The sequence below is a fragment of the Talpa europaea genome (assembly GCF_964194135.1).
Source record: "Talpa europaea genome assembly, chromosome: 5".
NCBI lineage: Eukaryota > Metazoa > Chordata > Mammalia > Eulipotyphla > Talpidae > Talpa > Talpa europaea.
Genome location: NC_140071.1, coordinates 120,293,647 through 120,308,711, shown reverse-complemented (window position 1 = coordinate 120,308,711; position 15,065 = coordinate 120,293,647).

The following is a 15,065-nucleotide window of genomic DNA, read 5'->3' as shown; positions in this document are numbered from 1 at the left end:
CATATTCCAGGAGGAAAAAAGGGCCCAAGGATCATATCACTTTTTCCTTATGAAATGGATTTTTCTGATTGCTCAGTACTTTTTAAGTAATCTTTTTTGCTTAGTTCATGCAGTTTAATTCTAAAACTTGACTTTGTGTGTGTGACTTTAAAATAGAACAAAAGCTTTGACATGAATTTTTGCTTATATATATATTTGTAAGTTGCGACCAATGGGCAAAGTCTTGAGCAGGTAGCATTTGTAATGTGTGTATATAGATATTGGAACAAATGTAAAAGGGTCACAAAGATTAGAGAGAGAGTCATAACAAAACTGCTTGATTTATAAATGCATTACTTCTGGTGCTCTATATAATGGGGTATATTGAACTAAAAAATCTTTACATACAGAATGTCAGCATTTCTTAGTCACTCCTCTTGAATCCATTTTTAATATCTAATAGTATACAGGTTGGGGAGTTACACTCTTCAGGCCAATGCCACCCAGACTATATAAATTTATAAAATAAATTGAAAAATTCATCATTCCTCCTGTATTCAAGACCAAAGCACATAAATGCTAATGTAGGGCTCAGAGGGGAAATATATTTCTCCTGAATATTTGAGAAAATGTGAAGTCCTTTCAAGAAAATCTAATAAACATAATAATCATAGCCTGCTGACACTAAGGAAAAAGGACCTCATTCGCTCTTTCTTTTATGCAGCGATTTACTGGTCCCTACTGATTTCCAAATTGGATCACTCTAGTAAATTATCTATGCTGGTACCTGTGAAAGTAAGCCCTGGGATCCATATTTGTTTTGTGTTCTGCTTAAATCAGCAAGAATGATAAATTTGATGGTGTGAAATTGGGAGTGTCAAGGGCTTTCTTTGGTGATTGAGCAAAATAATGTCTCCACTTGTAATTTATTGTGACCCTTTTTCATTGTATGTGCTTTGTATATCTGATATTTATTTCAATACAAATTAAATTGTTGTTTCTTCGTCTGTATTGTTATATCTAAGGTTTTATTGATGTAAAAATTAAATTGTGTAATAAAAATCTCTCTGAATTTAAGCAGATTTTAAAAATGTCATGTTGCAGAAAAAATTACCATTGGAACTCAGCTTCCCATTGTACTTCATTACCTTATTGTTAGAATAAGGTGAATTTGGAAACTTCTGTTTTCCTCAGCTCATCACAAATAATAGAAATGGTATAATTTTGTGGTCTAATGTGAAACTGGAAAAAATGGCCTAAGTGAAACTGAGAAAAGAAAAAGTAGAGTGGATTTCACAGTTGTTTGCTAACTTGCTTCTGCACATTTTTAAAAATGAAATATAGAGCCTAGTGATGGATGAGTTATTTGTAAGCCTAAAATGATTCACAATATACAATACATCCAGTGTCAACACACTTTCGGTTTTTCAAGCAAAATGTAAAAATGTCAGAGGGCGCTTTTTTTATTCTTTTAATATTATGGCACAGTCAAGGGATCAACCTATTAACCATTTTATTTGGGTTTTTATGCTCATATTTGCCCTAAGATGTTTTTGTGGTCTCTATAATTAATGGTACGTATTTATATAATACTAATATGCTTTCAATACTATCAATAAATTTTAATCCTTTTACATTAAAATGTACAGATACTCTTGAGGCAGGTTTATAAAACCATACTTAGTCTAATTTCTATTTACAGTACTGATAGTTATCAAATGCTCAACTTTTATATACAATATGAGACTCTTGTTTTAATTACAAGCCGGCTGCCCCCTGCTGGTAAGTTCTTAAAAGTAATCCTAGTGGCTCTCCATGCAATTAGAAACTGTAGAGGGGTAAAGAAACATAGCTTCTTGATTTTATTTCCAATTGGATTTTACATTAAATATCTAATTAGGCTGTAGAGGGCTTCTTATTCACTTAAACCTTCTAATAAAGTTTTAGGACATTGCTTAGCAGTAACTAATTTTCAAGTTGCCTATGCGAACTAATATATTTTCCCATTGTATTTATGAAACAAATAGATTTTTTTCTTTTAAGATTGAGAAATCAAAATTCCACTGGCAAATAAGTAGGTATTCCTGATTGATAATTTATGTAGGAAACTATTAGAGTACAACCTTAAGTCAGACCATGTTCATTGAGTGTATTTTTATAGTCAAAATGGCAGTCTTAGAAAACAACATCCCGGGCCTCCCCAGTGGCGCAGCGGTTGAGCGGTAGGTTGCGAAGCTGCCAGCAGCTTCTGCAACGCCGGTTCGATCCCCGGCCACCGGGCAAGGGTCCCACATGGCACTCAGACCTCTCCTGCTGCCCGCTGCTCCTCTCAACAGTGTACTTCGTCAGTCTGCCTGCTCTGCTCTGCTCCCCGCTCTGCCTCTGGTGAATTCTCTCACCCTCCCACGCTTCTGACTGTACCCAGTGCTTGTATAAATAAATAAAATAAAAAAAAATCCCACTTATATTTATAATGTGGGTATTCAAGTGATTAGTTCCCTTTTTTTTAAAAAAAAAAAGTACGTAGAAAAAATGATTCAGATTTTAGATGTCTCCATACACTTGCCGTTAGTATGACCTCGAAGATTGTCTGAGACATTCTTACGCAGGACCACAAAGTTTTTTTAAGCAGAGAGAAAAGATGAGATATAATTTTCTCGTAAATGAACATTTTTGATGATCAGTAATGGTTCTCAGAAATGGATCGTGTGACTACTATCCTAACAAAAAACATTGCATTAGCATTTATACAACATACTGAATTTTTTACTTTGAAATAGTATATAAGAATTTAATAATTATTTTAGTGTCGATTCTGTATAATCTTATAGTTTAGCCCATCCACTGTATTTTAGTCTCGCCATTAAATGTATAAAAAGCTCTTCTAAAGAATACAAAACAAGTTTGGGTTATTACCAAGTAAATCTGGTTGTAAATCACAGTGTATTGTCACATAGAATCCTTTGGGGGTTTTGTTAAATGTTGATGAAGGCTTTTAAGAATTAACAGATGGATCCTGGGCCTCCCCGGTGGCACAGCAGGTTGAGCACAGCGCTGTGAAGCTGTCTGCAGCCTCTGCAGTGTGGGTTTGATTCCCGGCCGGCCAGGCATACCTCTCCTGTCTCGCCCACTGCTCCCTTCAGCAGTGCTTTTGGTTCTGCTCCCCACTCTGTCTCTGGTGACTCCTCTCACCCTCCCAAGACTCTGGCCTGTACCCCAGCTATTGTATAAATAAAAAAATCTTTTTTTTTTTTTAAAGATTTATTTATTTATTTATACAAGCACTTGGGTACAGTCAGAAGCGCAGGAGGGTGAGAGAATTCACCAGAGCCAGAACAGGGAGCAGAACAGGCAGAAGGACGAAACATACTGCTGAGGGGAGCAGCGGGCGCGGCAGGAGAGGTCTGCATGCCATGTGGGACCCTCACTGGTGGCCGGGGATCAAACCAGCACTGCAGAGGCTGCGGGCAGTTTCGCAGCCCAGCGCTCAACCACTGCGCCACCAGGGGAGTCCCTAAAAAATAAATCTTTAAAAATAAATTAAAAAAAATAAACCACGGCCTCCCCGGTTGCGCAGTGGTTGAGCGCTGGGTTGCGAAGCTGCCCGCAGCCTCTGCGGAGCCGGTTCGATCCCCGGCTGCTCCCCGGCCACTGGAGGAGGGTCCCGCATGGCGCGTGGACCTCTCCTGCCGCCTGCTGCTCCCCTCAGCAGTGTACTTCGGTCCTTCTGCCTGCTCTGCTCCCTGCTCTGGCTCTGGTGAATTCTCATCCTCCCGCGCTTCTGACTGTACCCAGTGCTTGTATAAATAAATAAATAAATAAATAAATAAATAAATAAATAAATAAATAAATAAAATAAACCAGATGGATCCCAACTTTTCAACTAGGTATTTACTACTGAAGGAAAATTAAAAGGCTAAAACTATACACAGTGTATTTAGGGGATCTAAAATGATGAGTTGGGTAAGTTTGAACCAGTCTTACTCATTCTTTTGCCTGCAGTAATCAATTTGACCAGAGAGAATGGGAAAGGAAGGGAAATGGGCACCTTTCAAGTGGAGGGAGATCCTCAGTTGAATTGTCCTTGGCACCTTTGCTCACTTATATGATATAGAAAGACAAATACAGGAAAGAGAATTTCCTAAGGCCTAGAGGTCAGTTTAGATGAAAGCCCAGCACCTTGAAAGGCCTGGGTGAATCATCATTTCTAACACCTTTTCTCTTCCTTAACTAAGTCTTGCCTTTATTTCCTTTTTACTCTCTACCTCAGAACGTCTCTTTAATGTTTCTTTTGTCAATGACCTCAACACTCCTGCCCTGTTCTGTTGCATTTACCTGGTAACTCCCAATCACCAATCTAAAGTACACACATGCACACATTGTTTTTCAGCACTCTATTTTTCCTCTAAACTTGTTCCTCGTTTGTTGTTCAAACTTCGTCTTTTCTTATTTGAATTATTTGCTTTTACTATTAAATACTCGTGTGTAGAAGTTACACTGTAGTAGCAGATTTATCAATTCCTCCTTTGTTAAAAGATAAGTAGGAATATTTAAATAAATGTTTAGTAGCTTTTTTTTTTTAAGATTATTTATACAAGAACCGGGGTACAGGCCAGATGTGTGGGAGGGTGAGAGGACTCACCAGAGACAGAGCGGGGAGCAGAACAGGCAGACTGACAAAATACATTGCTGAGGGGAGCAGTGGGCAAGACTGGAGAGGTCTGCCACGCCATGTGGGACCCTTGCTGGCCAGCTGGGATCGAACCTACGCTGCAGAGGTTGTGTACAGCTTCACAGCGCTGCGCTCAACTGCCTGTGCCACCAGGGGAGGTCCTCAGTAGCCTTTCTTGAGCATAAGTTGATTTGAATGTGACAGTGCCAAACAAGGTGATTAGTAATGGTCTGTGGCAGGAGCTAGGGGAGGCCTTATTAAGAGGAAACACAAAAACAAAGGAAGGAAATTATTGGATGGAGTACAGCTTAGGAAGTGCCTTGTTTGGGAAAGTTAGTTGGATTGGTTGTTCTTAAGAGTCCAGGATTAAGACCCCATAGCTGGAATAGAATTTAGGGGTACATTGAATAAAACAGTTATACTTAGTTTCTGGACATGAGGAGTTCATGTGGTTTATATTAATATGTCCGAAAAGTGAAGTCATGACTGAACATTCTTTGGGATTTTGTATAATTGGTCAACAATATGATTGTGTTTTGTAGATTTAACTGTCGTTCTCTGCCATAATAAGGTGTTTTAGTCTGGGGTGCCATAAAATAATCCATTTGTTTTTTTACTTAAGCAATAAATTTATTTTCTCATACTTTGAGAGGCAGAGAACAAGGTCAAAGCACCAATGTCAAGATCCTCATTTTAAGGCATCTTTTCTTGGCTTGCAGGTGGCCACTATCTCACTGTATGTTTATGTGGCCTTTCCTTGGTGCACGTATGGTGAGAGATGGTGAAAAATACCTCTCTCTTCTATCCTATTGATTCAAGGCTCCATTTTTTTTCATTATTTAAATTTTATTTTTATATTCCCCATACAATTACAACCCCCTTATTTTGACCCCAAGCCCTCCTTTCCTTGCCCCCTACCCCCCATAGAGTGTCTCTGGTTCATAGTTGTTTGTTGATTTTGATATTTTCTTTCTTATTGTTATCCTTTTTCCTGGTCCCTTATTTAAGTTTTCTAGATTCCTGCTATGAGTGAGACCATCCAGTATTTTTCTTTTTCTTTCTGGCTTATTTCGCTAGGCATGATCCCTTCCAGCTCCATCCATGTTGCTGCAAATTGCATGTGTTTATCTTTTTTGAATGCTGAGTAATATTCCATGGTGTATATGTACCACATCTTCTTGATCCAGTCATCTATTTTTGGGCATTTGGGTTGTTTCCAAAGCTTAGCTATTGTAAACAGTGCTGCTATAAACATAGGGGTGCAGGTGCTCTTTGGAATTGATGTTTCTGTGTCCTTTGGGTAAATACCTAGGAGTGGAATTGCTGGATCATATGGAAGCTCTATGTTTAGTAGGTCCAGAAATCTCCACACAGCTCTCCACAGTGGCTGGAACAGTTTGCACTCCCACCAACAGTGTAGGAGAGTTCCTTTTTCTCCACAACCTCGCCAACATTTGTTGTTGCTAGTTTTTTTAATAGGTGCCATTCTCACTAGTGTAAGATGGTATCTCATTGTAGTTTTGATTTGCATTTCCCTGATTACAAGTGATGTTGAACATTTTTTCATATGCCTGTTGGCCATTTGCATTTCCTTTTCAGAGAAGTTTCTTTTTAGCTCTTCTGCCCATTTTTTGACTGGGTTATTTTCTTTGTTTTTGTTGAGTCTCATCAGCTCTTTGTAGATTTTTGCAATCAGTGCTTTATCATTAGTGTTGTGTGCAAAAATGTCCTCCCAGTCGGTGGGTTTTCTCTTTGTTTTTGTTATTGTCTCTTTTGCTGTGCAGAAGCTCTTTAATTTGATGTAGTCCCAGCTGTTTATCTTTGCCTTCACTATCACTGCTTTGGGTGATGTGTCTGTAAAGATGTCTTTGATGTGCATATGAGGTAGTGTTTCGCCTATATTTCCTTCTATGTATTTTATGGTTTCAGGTCTTATATCTAGTTCTTTAATCCATTTTGAGTTGGTTTTTGTGCATGGTGTTAGGTAGTAGTCAAGCTTCATTCTTTTGCATGTAGCGACCCAGTTTTCCCAACACCATTTATTGAACAAACTTTCTTTGCTCCAATGCTCCAATGCATATTCTTTTCTCCTTTGTCAAAGATTAGTTGACCATAAATCTGTGGATTTATTTCTGGATTTTCTATTTGATTCCATTGGTCTGTATGTCTGTTCTTGTTCCAATACCATGCAGTTTTGATGATTATGGCTTTGTAGTATAGTTTGAAGTCTGGGCGTGTGATGCCTCCATTCCCCTCTTTTTTTTTTTCAGGAGAGCTTGGGCTATTCAGGGTTTTTGGTGATTCCATATGAATTTCATCAATAATTGTTCTATTTCTTTGAAGAATGACATTGAAATTTTGATTGGAATAGCATTGAATCTGTAAATTGCTTTTGGTAGGATGGCCATTTTAATAATGTTTATTCTTCCAATCCATGAGCAGGGGATGTCTTTCCATTTCTTTGTGTCTTCTTCTATTTCTTTTAACAGTGTTTTATAGTTTTCTTTGTATAGGCCCTTTACCTCTTTCGTTAGATTTATTTCCAAGTATTTGATTTTTTTGTTTTGATAATAAAAGGGATGTTTTTTTTTATTTCTTCTTCTTCAGATTTATTGTTTATGTATAGGAAGGCTACTGACTTTTGCGTGTTGATTTTGTATCCTGCCACTTTATTGAACTGATTGATTAGTTGAACTAGTTTTTCTGTGGAGTTTTTGGGGCTCTCTATGTATATTATAATATCATAGTGATAGTTTGACTTCTTTTCCTTTGGATTCCTTGTATGTCTTTCTCTTGTCTTATTGCTCTGGCTAGGACTTCCAGTATTATATTGAAAAGCAGCGGTGAGAGTGGACATCCTTGTCTTGTTCCAGATCTTAATGGAAATGCTTTCAGCTTTTAACCATTGAGAATGATACTGGCTGTTGGCTTGTCATATATGGCCTTTATAATGTTGAGGTATGTTCCTTGTATCCCAAGAATTTCAAGGATGTTGCACTTTGTCGAAAGCTTTCTCAGCATCTATTGATGTTATCATATGGTTTTTATATTTCTTTTTTTATATTTCTTTTTGTTGATGTGTTGGATAACGTTGATTGATTTTTGGATGTTGAACCATCCTTGTGTCCCTGGAATGAATCCTACTTGGTCGTGGTGAATTATCTTATGGATACATTGTTGGATTCTGATAGCTAAAATTTTATTGAGGATTTTTGCATCAGTGTTCATTAGGGAGATTGGCCTGTAGTTTTCTTTTTTTGTGTTGTCCTTGTTTGGTTTTGGTATAAGTGTAATGTTGGTGTCAAAGAACGTGTTTGGTATTATCCCTTCCTCAATTTTTTGGAAGAATTTGCGAAGGATAGGCACTAACTCGTCTCTGAACGTTTGGTCGAATTCATTTGTAAATCCATCAGGTCCTGGGCTTTTTTTTTTGGGAAGGGTTTTGATTACCAATTTAATTTTGCTGCTTGTAATTGGTCTGTTTAGGTGTTCTATTCCTTCTTTATCTAGCTTTGGGTGATTGTAGAGTTGTAGGAATTTGTCCATCTCCTCTAGATTGTTGAACTTGTTTCCATATAACTGTTCATAGTAGTTTCTGATTATTCTTTTGATTTCTGCTGTGTCCATTGTGATTTCTCCTCTTTCATTTGTGATCCTGTTTATTTGTGCTTTCTCCCTTTTTTCCTTTGTGAGCCTGGCTAGGGGTTTGTCTATTTTATTGATTTTTTCAAAGAACCAGCTCTTGCTTTCATTGATCTTTTGGAATTTTTTTTAAATTCGATTTTATTTATTTCTGCTTTGGTTTTTATTATTTCTTTTCTTTTACTGGTTTTGGGGTTTTTTTGTTGTTCTTTTTCTAGTTCTTTGAGCTTCGAGATTAGGTTGTTTCTTTGAGTTGATGAAAGGTTTGGCAGGGTAAATAAAAGGAGAGCCAGGCTAAATTTCTCAAAGGAAGGGAAAATTTATTGCGCCCTGGGCGGACCTCACGGACCCAAGTTGTGGGGTCCGTGAAGCCGCCTCAAGGCCCCATTCTTATGACTTCACTTAATTACATACTAAAGGGTCCTAGCTCCAAATGTAGTCATATTGGCAATTAGGACTTCAACATATGAATTTGGTGATGGGAGAAACACAACTCAACCACAGTATATGAGCATAGTGTTGAAGTTACAGATGTAGATAGTAATTTTATTAAGAAACAAAAGTGAAACTTCAAAGAAGGGAGAATGCCACTTTAGAATGTAGCTATCATGTAGAATTATCATTTATGAATTAAAGGATCTGGCTGTGTTCAAGACTTGTTCTTCCAATTATTAATAGGTGACCTGAGGCAAATCACTTATTTTTCAGAGTCTCAGTTTCTTTGTAAGATAGGTAATACTTATCTCTTAAGGTAGCTGGTGAATTTAATAATGGATGTTTAAGTGCTTTGTAAGCTCTAGTGCTATTTAAATTTTTTATGATGTTATCAGCTGAGCATATCTTATATAAAGTAGACACTGAAAAACATTTTGTATAGTAATGATATGTCATTTTATGCATCAGATAGTGGTAACTTTCATGCTCTGTATCAATGTAAGGGTCTACAAATTGTGTTGGCTATTCCTTCAAAATTTATCCAGAATGTGATTGTTTCTCTTTACCTGCCTTGTCTTAAAAATATCAAACCCCAAAGTGAGAGGAAAGGGGCTGAAGAAGCAGTTGGCTGGAACCCCTTCCACAATATCTTCTTTAGGGACAATCCTCATTTTGACTTCCAAAGATAAATAGTCCCCACCCCCCAATACAGTGCTGCATATTATTATAAATTTACATACCAAATTACCTTCATCTCTCTGTTAAAGTAGCTTCCTCATTTTTTCTCTTCTGCTTTTGCCAGTACCCTTCCACTATTTCTGTTCTTGATGCAGCAATCACAATGATCTTGTTAAGTCACATATCAGAACACATCTCTGCTCAGAAACCTTCAGTGGCTTCCACTGAAATCCTTGCTGTGCCCTACCTGTGCCTACTTGATTTTCTTTTTTTTTTTTAAAGTTTTTTTTTTTTTTAATTTATTTATACAAGCACTGGGTACAGTCAGAAGTGCGGGCGGGTGAGAGAATTCACCAGAGCCGGAGGGGAGAGCAGAGCAGGCAGAAGGACCCAAGCACACTGATGAGGGGAGCAGCCGGGGATCGAACCGGTGCTGCAGAGGCTGCGGGCAGCTTCGCAACCCAGTGCTCAATCGCTGCTCCACCGGGGAGGTTCACCTACTTGATTTTCTTAAACCAATGTCTACTTGATCACACTCTTCTGATCCTCAATTCCTACTACCTTTTCCTCTTTCCCTGTGCTCCAGACACACTGACTTCATTACTCTTTGCAACATTGTAGTTTATAGGAGATAATATATTTTTTATCATCTCAATTACCGAAATATATATTTCTCATACATTTTGGGGGTTCATCTATGGTTCCTGGCTCAAATTCCCTGGAATTTCTTAAATGTCGAAAGTGTCAAAGGTGTCTCTTGTTAAGTTAATGAAGGTAATTTTTGGAAAACTCCTTAGGGAGGGAGGCTTTTACCAAGTTAACCAACTAGAATTGCCAGTGGGACTTTCAGTTCTAAACCCTGATGATTTCCTGGAAGGGAAGAGGGTCTAGAGGTGAAGTTCAGTTGCCAATTGGCAATGATTTAATTACTCCCTCCTATGTAATAAAACCTCTAGAGAAGCCCTAGAGCAAGGGGCTTCTGACAGCTTCCAGGTTGGGGAACCAAAGCGCTTTCACATGTTCCTGCTGAGAGGACAGACTCGCCTTTGTTCCTGGAGCCTGGAGTATGTTTCTCTTTATCTGGGTGTCGATTTGTATCCTTTAATATCCTTGATAATAAATCAGTGATCTAGTGAGTAAATGAGTTTTCTGAGTTCTGTGCCATTCTAGCAAATTAATGGGACCTGAGGAGAGGGTGGTGGGAAACACTGTTTGACAGCTGGTTGGTGAGAAGCATAGATTATCTGGGCTTGCTGAGGTCTGAGGACAGCGCTGTAGGAGCTTCTTGTCTGTAGCCAGTTGGTCAGAAGCACAGACAACTGCCAGGCCTTGCGACTGGTGCCTAACATGGACAGTGGTTTCAGGAGACTGAGCCTTTGGAAGCTGTAGACAGTGTCAGAATTGAATTGAATTCTCAGACGCCTTACAAGATTGCTTATTGGTATGGGGAGACCTCTGTGTATTTATCTGTATTGGGTTCAGGAACCACAGTAATGCACTCTTCCTTGAACTTGCCAGGCAGTTTCCTGCTCCATGTATGTAACTTCTTGTGTCCCTGTTAGAATGTTGTCCTACACATCCATTTCACTCATTCCTTCATCTGACTCCTTGAGATCTTTATTCAAATGTCATCTTGATAGAACCTTTCCTGACCAGCCTGTCTAAACACACTTCACCCTTCCTCTCTGCTGGCATTATTCTCTTTCCCTGCTGTTTTTCTATGTAGTACTTAACACTGCCTTATAATGCTTATCATGTAGTTAGCATCATCATATATTTATTTATTTTCTTTATCTGTCTCCCCCATCAGTATAAGCTTCATTAGGATAACAATCATTTTCTGTTTTTTCATTATTTAAAATTCAGCTCCTAGAACATAATAGGCACTTAATAAATACACACTGGATGTTTGCGACAAAAATCCTCCCTAGTTAAAAAGAAAAGGAATTTTTTTTTTTTAAAGGATACTGGATAGCTATGAAAATCGGGAAGGTGTGAAGGGTCAGGCTTGGAAGCTATATAACCAGAAACGATACAGCTTCTTATGGCAGCTTCCCTTGAAAACAGTTGCCATCACTGTGGGACACTCCTAGACTTCCTGTGGTCTACTACTTTTTGAAAACTGGATGCATCTTTGCTTCATATCTCTTCCCTCATTAAAATATATTTTATGAAGGAGCTCCCTGGTGGCACAAGGGGTTAAGTCTCAGCACTATGAAGCTAATGGCAGCCACTGCAGCGCGAGTTCGATCCCTGGCCAGGGAGCTAACCCACATGGCGCAGCAGACCTCTACCGTCTTGCCTCCTGCTCCCCTCAGCAGTGTATTTCAGTCAGTCTGCCTGTTCTGTTCCCCACTCTGTCTCTGGTGAATCCTCTCACCTCCTCTGCACCTCTGGCCTATACCCCAGCTCTTATATGCATAAGTAAATAAAATAAATCTTTTAAAAAATAGGCATATTCCATGAGCTGCCTTGCTTTCCCCATTGCTTTCTTTCAAATTGAAGCCTCTCAGATTTCTGAGGATTGGTTGGAGCCTCCACATCTTTGGACCCATAGCTACAAAGGAACTGGGAAAGTAAGTCCCAGCCTTCTACCTTGGGGAGGTGGAGTCACAAGATGGAAAATTCCCTAGATACTGGAATTAAGTTTAGAATATGCTAGGCAGCCAGGAAGTATGATAAAAGTTCTTCCTGGTGCTGGATTCTATCATTGGAAAAATTCCGGGTCAAGGACTTGGAATTAGTTAAAAACTTTGTTTAGCTCACAAAATTTATTCCTAATAGCAACTGGTAAAGTGTTTTCAAATTTATTCTTCATTCCTGACTTTGTTTCTAAGCTTTATCAATTGCATGTTTTCTCATTGGATATCCTGGTAAGTGGTAGTCAAACACATTGCCTGAAGTATGGTTTCCACCATGAATTTGTACTCCTTGATGGGGTAGGAGAGAGACTATGCAGAGTGAGTAAACAACTTGATTCTTTACTTACAGAAATGGAATAAGAGTGTAAGCCCATCATGAGTAAAGTAGCAAGAGTGGGCCATTTCAGAGCTTCTTACCTGTTACCATAAAAACTGCATTAGGCAGCGAGGTGGGAGAGCAAGCAGCATGCTCTGTGCAGTGCAAATAGTATATTGAATTCTGAGAATAGTCCTCACACTAGCCACTTTTTCTAAAACCTTTATTTTTTTCTTTCTTTTTTGGGAAAGAATGAATCAGGAATGACTTAAATTATTGGAGATTCATGTTTAGAATTCATTGTCAGTACCGCACAATTTAGTTGTTGAAATAACATGTAGCTGATGCTACTGTGCAAGTTAATGAATAATTTTTTTTTTTTTGTACTCTGGCCTCTGATTGCAATTCATTTGTCACAGCCATGTGGGTTTAGTAATTATTCCTTTGACACTTTCTGAAATGTTTTTAGCTGTATAAAACACAAAATGGGTTTTTTTTTTTTGCCTATTTTTTATTTCCTTGTTTGTTTAGCTCTTGCTATTTATTAAGTTCTTCCATTTTCTCCAATTCTTTGGGAAGTCTCATGACTCTATGGTCTACTTCTGTTTAAGTATGAAGAGGAATTTGAAATTCTTCAATTGTAAATAAGTGAAAGTCATAGTCAAGCTTGTTTACCACTTCATGGGCACAATCTGGGCCTTACCTTTCAAGGAAAAAATTCCAGCATATTATAAATTATATTCTGGCTTCCTTTCTCCAAAACTGGCTCCCTCCTAACCAGGAAACAGGACAAGAACAGGATTCTTTTCTTCCCTTTTCAGTTTCAGTTAGAAGTAGATATAGCCAGATTTAATACCATAATAGTTTCAATTCAATCTTTTTTTTTTAATGCAGGCTAAAAAGTAAAGGCTTAGATATTTTTAGAAAGAGCAAATAATCCATGTAAAATTTCACAGAAATGTGATATGTGTGTGTGTGTGTGTGTGTGTGTGTGTGTGTGTGGCAAAAGTATTTCCAGTGAGCTACCCAAAGGCAAGAAAAGGAATGTTGAGGTATTAGGAAAAAGTGTAATCATGTTGGTTGGAACTCAGAAGCTGTGGTGGAACATGTCCATGCAGCTGAAATATTTGGAAGATGGGTTTGCAAGAAGCTAAAATATAAGAATCTAGCCCTGTTTATTTTTTTTACCTTCCTATCCCCACTTGTATAGATATTTGAGGCAAGAAGATGAAAAATAATAACCCCATTCCTCTCCCTGACTCCCAGCAGCGATGCTGATGTAGGTAAATGATGTTAGGCAGGGACAGAGCTGGTGGATGGGTAAAACTGGCAATGTTAAGATGCATATGTGAGAATTTAGGAATTTAAAATATATACACACATGTATATGCTTGGTAGAAGCTGGTGGCATTGCTTATAACATGTAGTTTTGAACTGTGACTACTTTTTTTTTGCGAAAAGTAGGGTCTTTCACTTGTGGCACTATTCACGTTTGAGGAGTATAATTTTTTTTTAAAGATTTATTTATTTATGCATACAAGAACAGGGGTACAGGCTAGAGGCACGGGCGGTGAGAGGATCCACCAGAGACAGAGTGGGGAGCAGAACAGGCAGATCTACTGAAATACACTGCTGAGGGGAACAGTGAGACAGGAGAGGTCTGCTGTATCATGTGGGTAGCTCCCTGGCCGGGGATTGAACTCTGCTGCGGTGGCTGAGGTTAGCTTCATAGGTTGCATCCCAACCCCCTGTGCCATCAGGTTGGCTCTTGAGGGGAATAATTCTTTGTTGTGACAGGCCACCCTGTTCATTGGAAGATATTCAGCACCATCTATGGCTTTTACCCACCAGATGCCAGTAGCATCCAAACAAAATGTCTCCAGACATGCCATAGTTGCCCCTGGTTGAGAACCACTGCCACAAAAGCAACACAATGTGGTTGGTGGGAGAATATAGATCCTGAGCTGGGGCGGGCAGGCTGACTGGAGGAGCAGGGCCTCCCTGGTGGTGCAGGCAGCTGAACGCCACTCTGGGAAGCTGTCCGCAGCCTCTGCAGCACGGATTCCATCCCAGGCTCGCCAGGTGGTGAGAATCCCACATGGCGTAGCAGACCTCTCCTGTCTCTCCCGCTGCTCCCCTCAGCAGTGTATTTCGTCAGTCTGCCTGTTCTGCTCCCCACTCTGTCTCCGGTGAAGCCTCTCACCCTCCCATGCATCTGGCCTGTACCCCCGTTCTTGTACAAATAAATAAATTAAAAAAAAAAAAAAAAACAAGGGCCTCCCCGGTGGCGCAGCGGTTGAGCGCTGGGTTGTGAGGCTGCCTGCAGCCTCTGCAGTGCTGGTTCAATCCCCGGCTGCTCCCTGGCCACCGGAGGAGGGTCCCACATGGCGCGCAGACCTCTCCTGCTGCCCGCTGCTCCCCTCAGCAGTGTACTTCAGTCCTTCTGCCTGCTCTGCTCCCCGCTCTGGCTCTGGTGGGTTCTCTCACCCTCCCGTGCTTCTGACTGTACCCAGTGCTTGTATAAATAAATAAATAAAAATAAATCTTAAAAAAAACAAACAAAAAACCCAAAACACTGGAGGGGCAGAACTCTGAGGGTACCTATGGAGAAACCAAAAGAGAGGGATGAGGAAATTGAGTGGAATGCTGCAGACAGCATGTAGATTCCTAAAAGAGAAAGATCCTGAAAGTCAAGAGAACC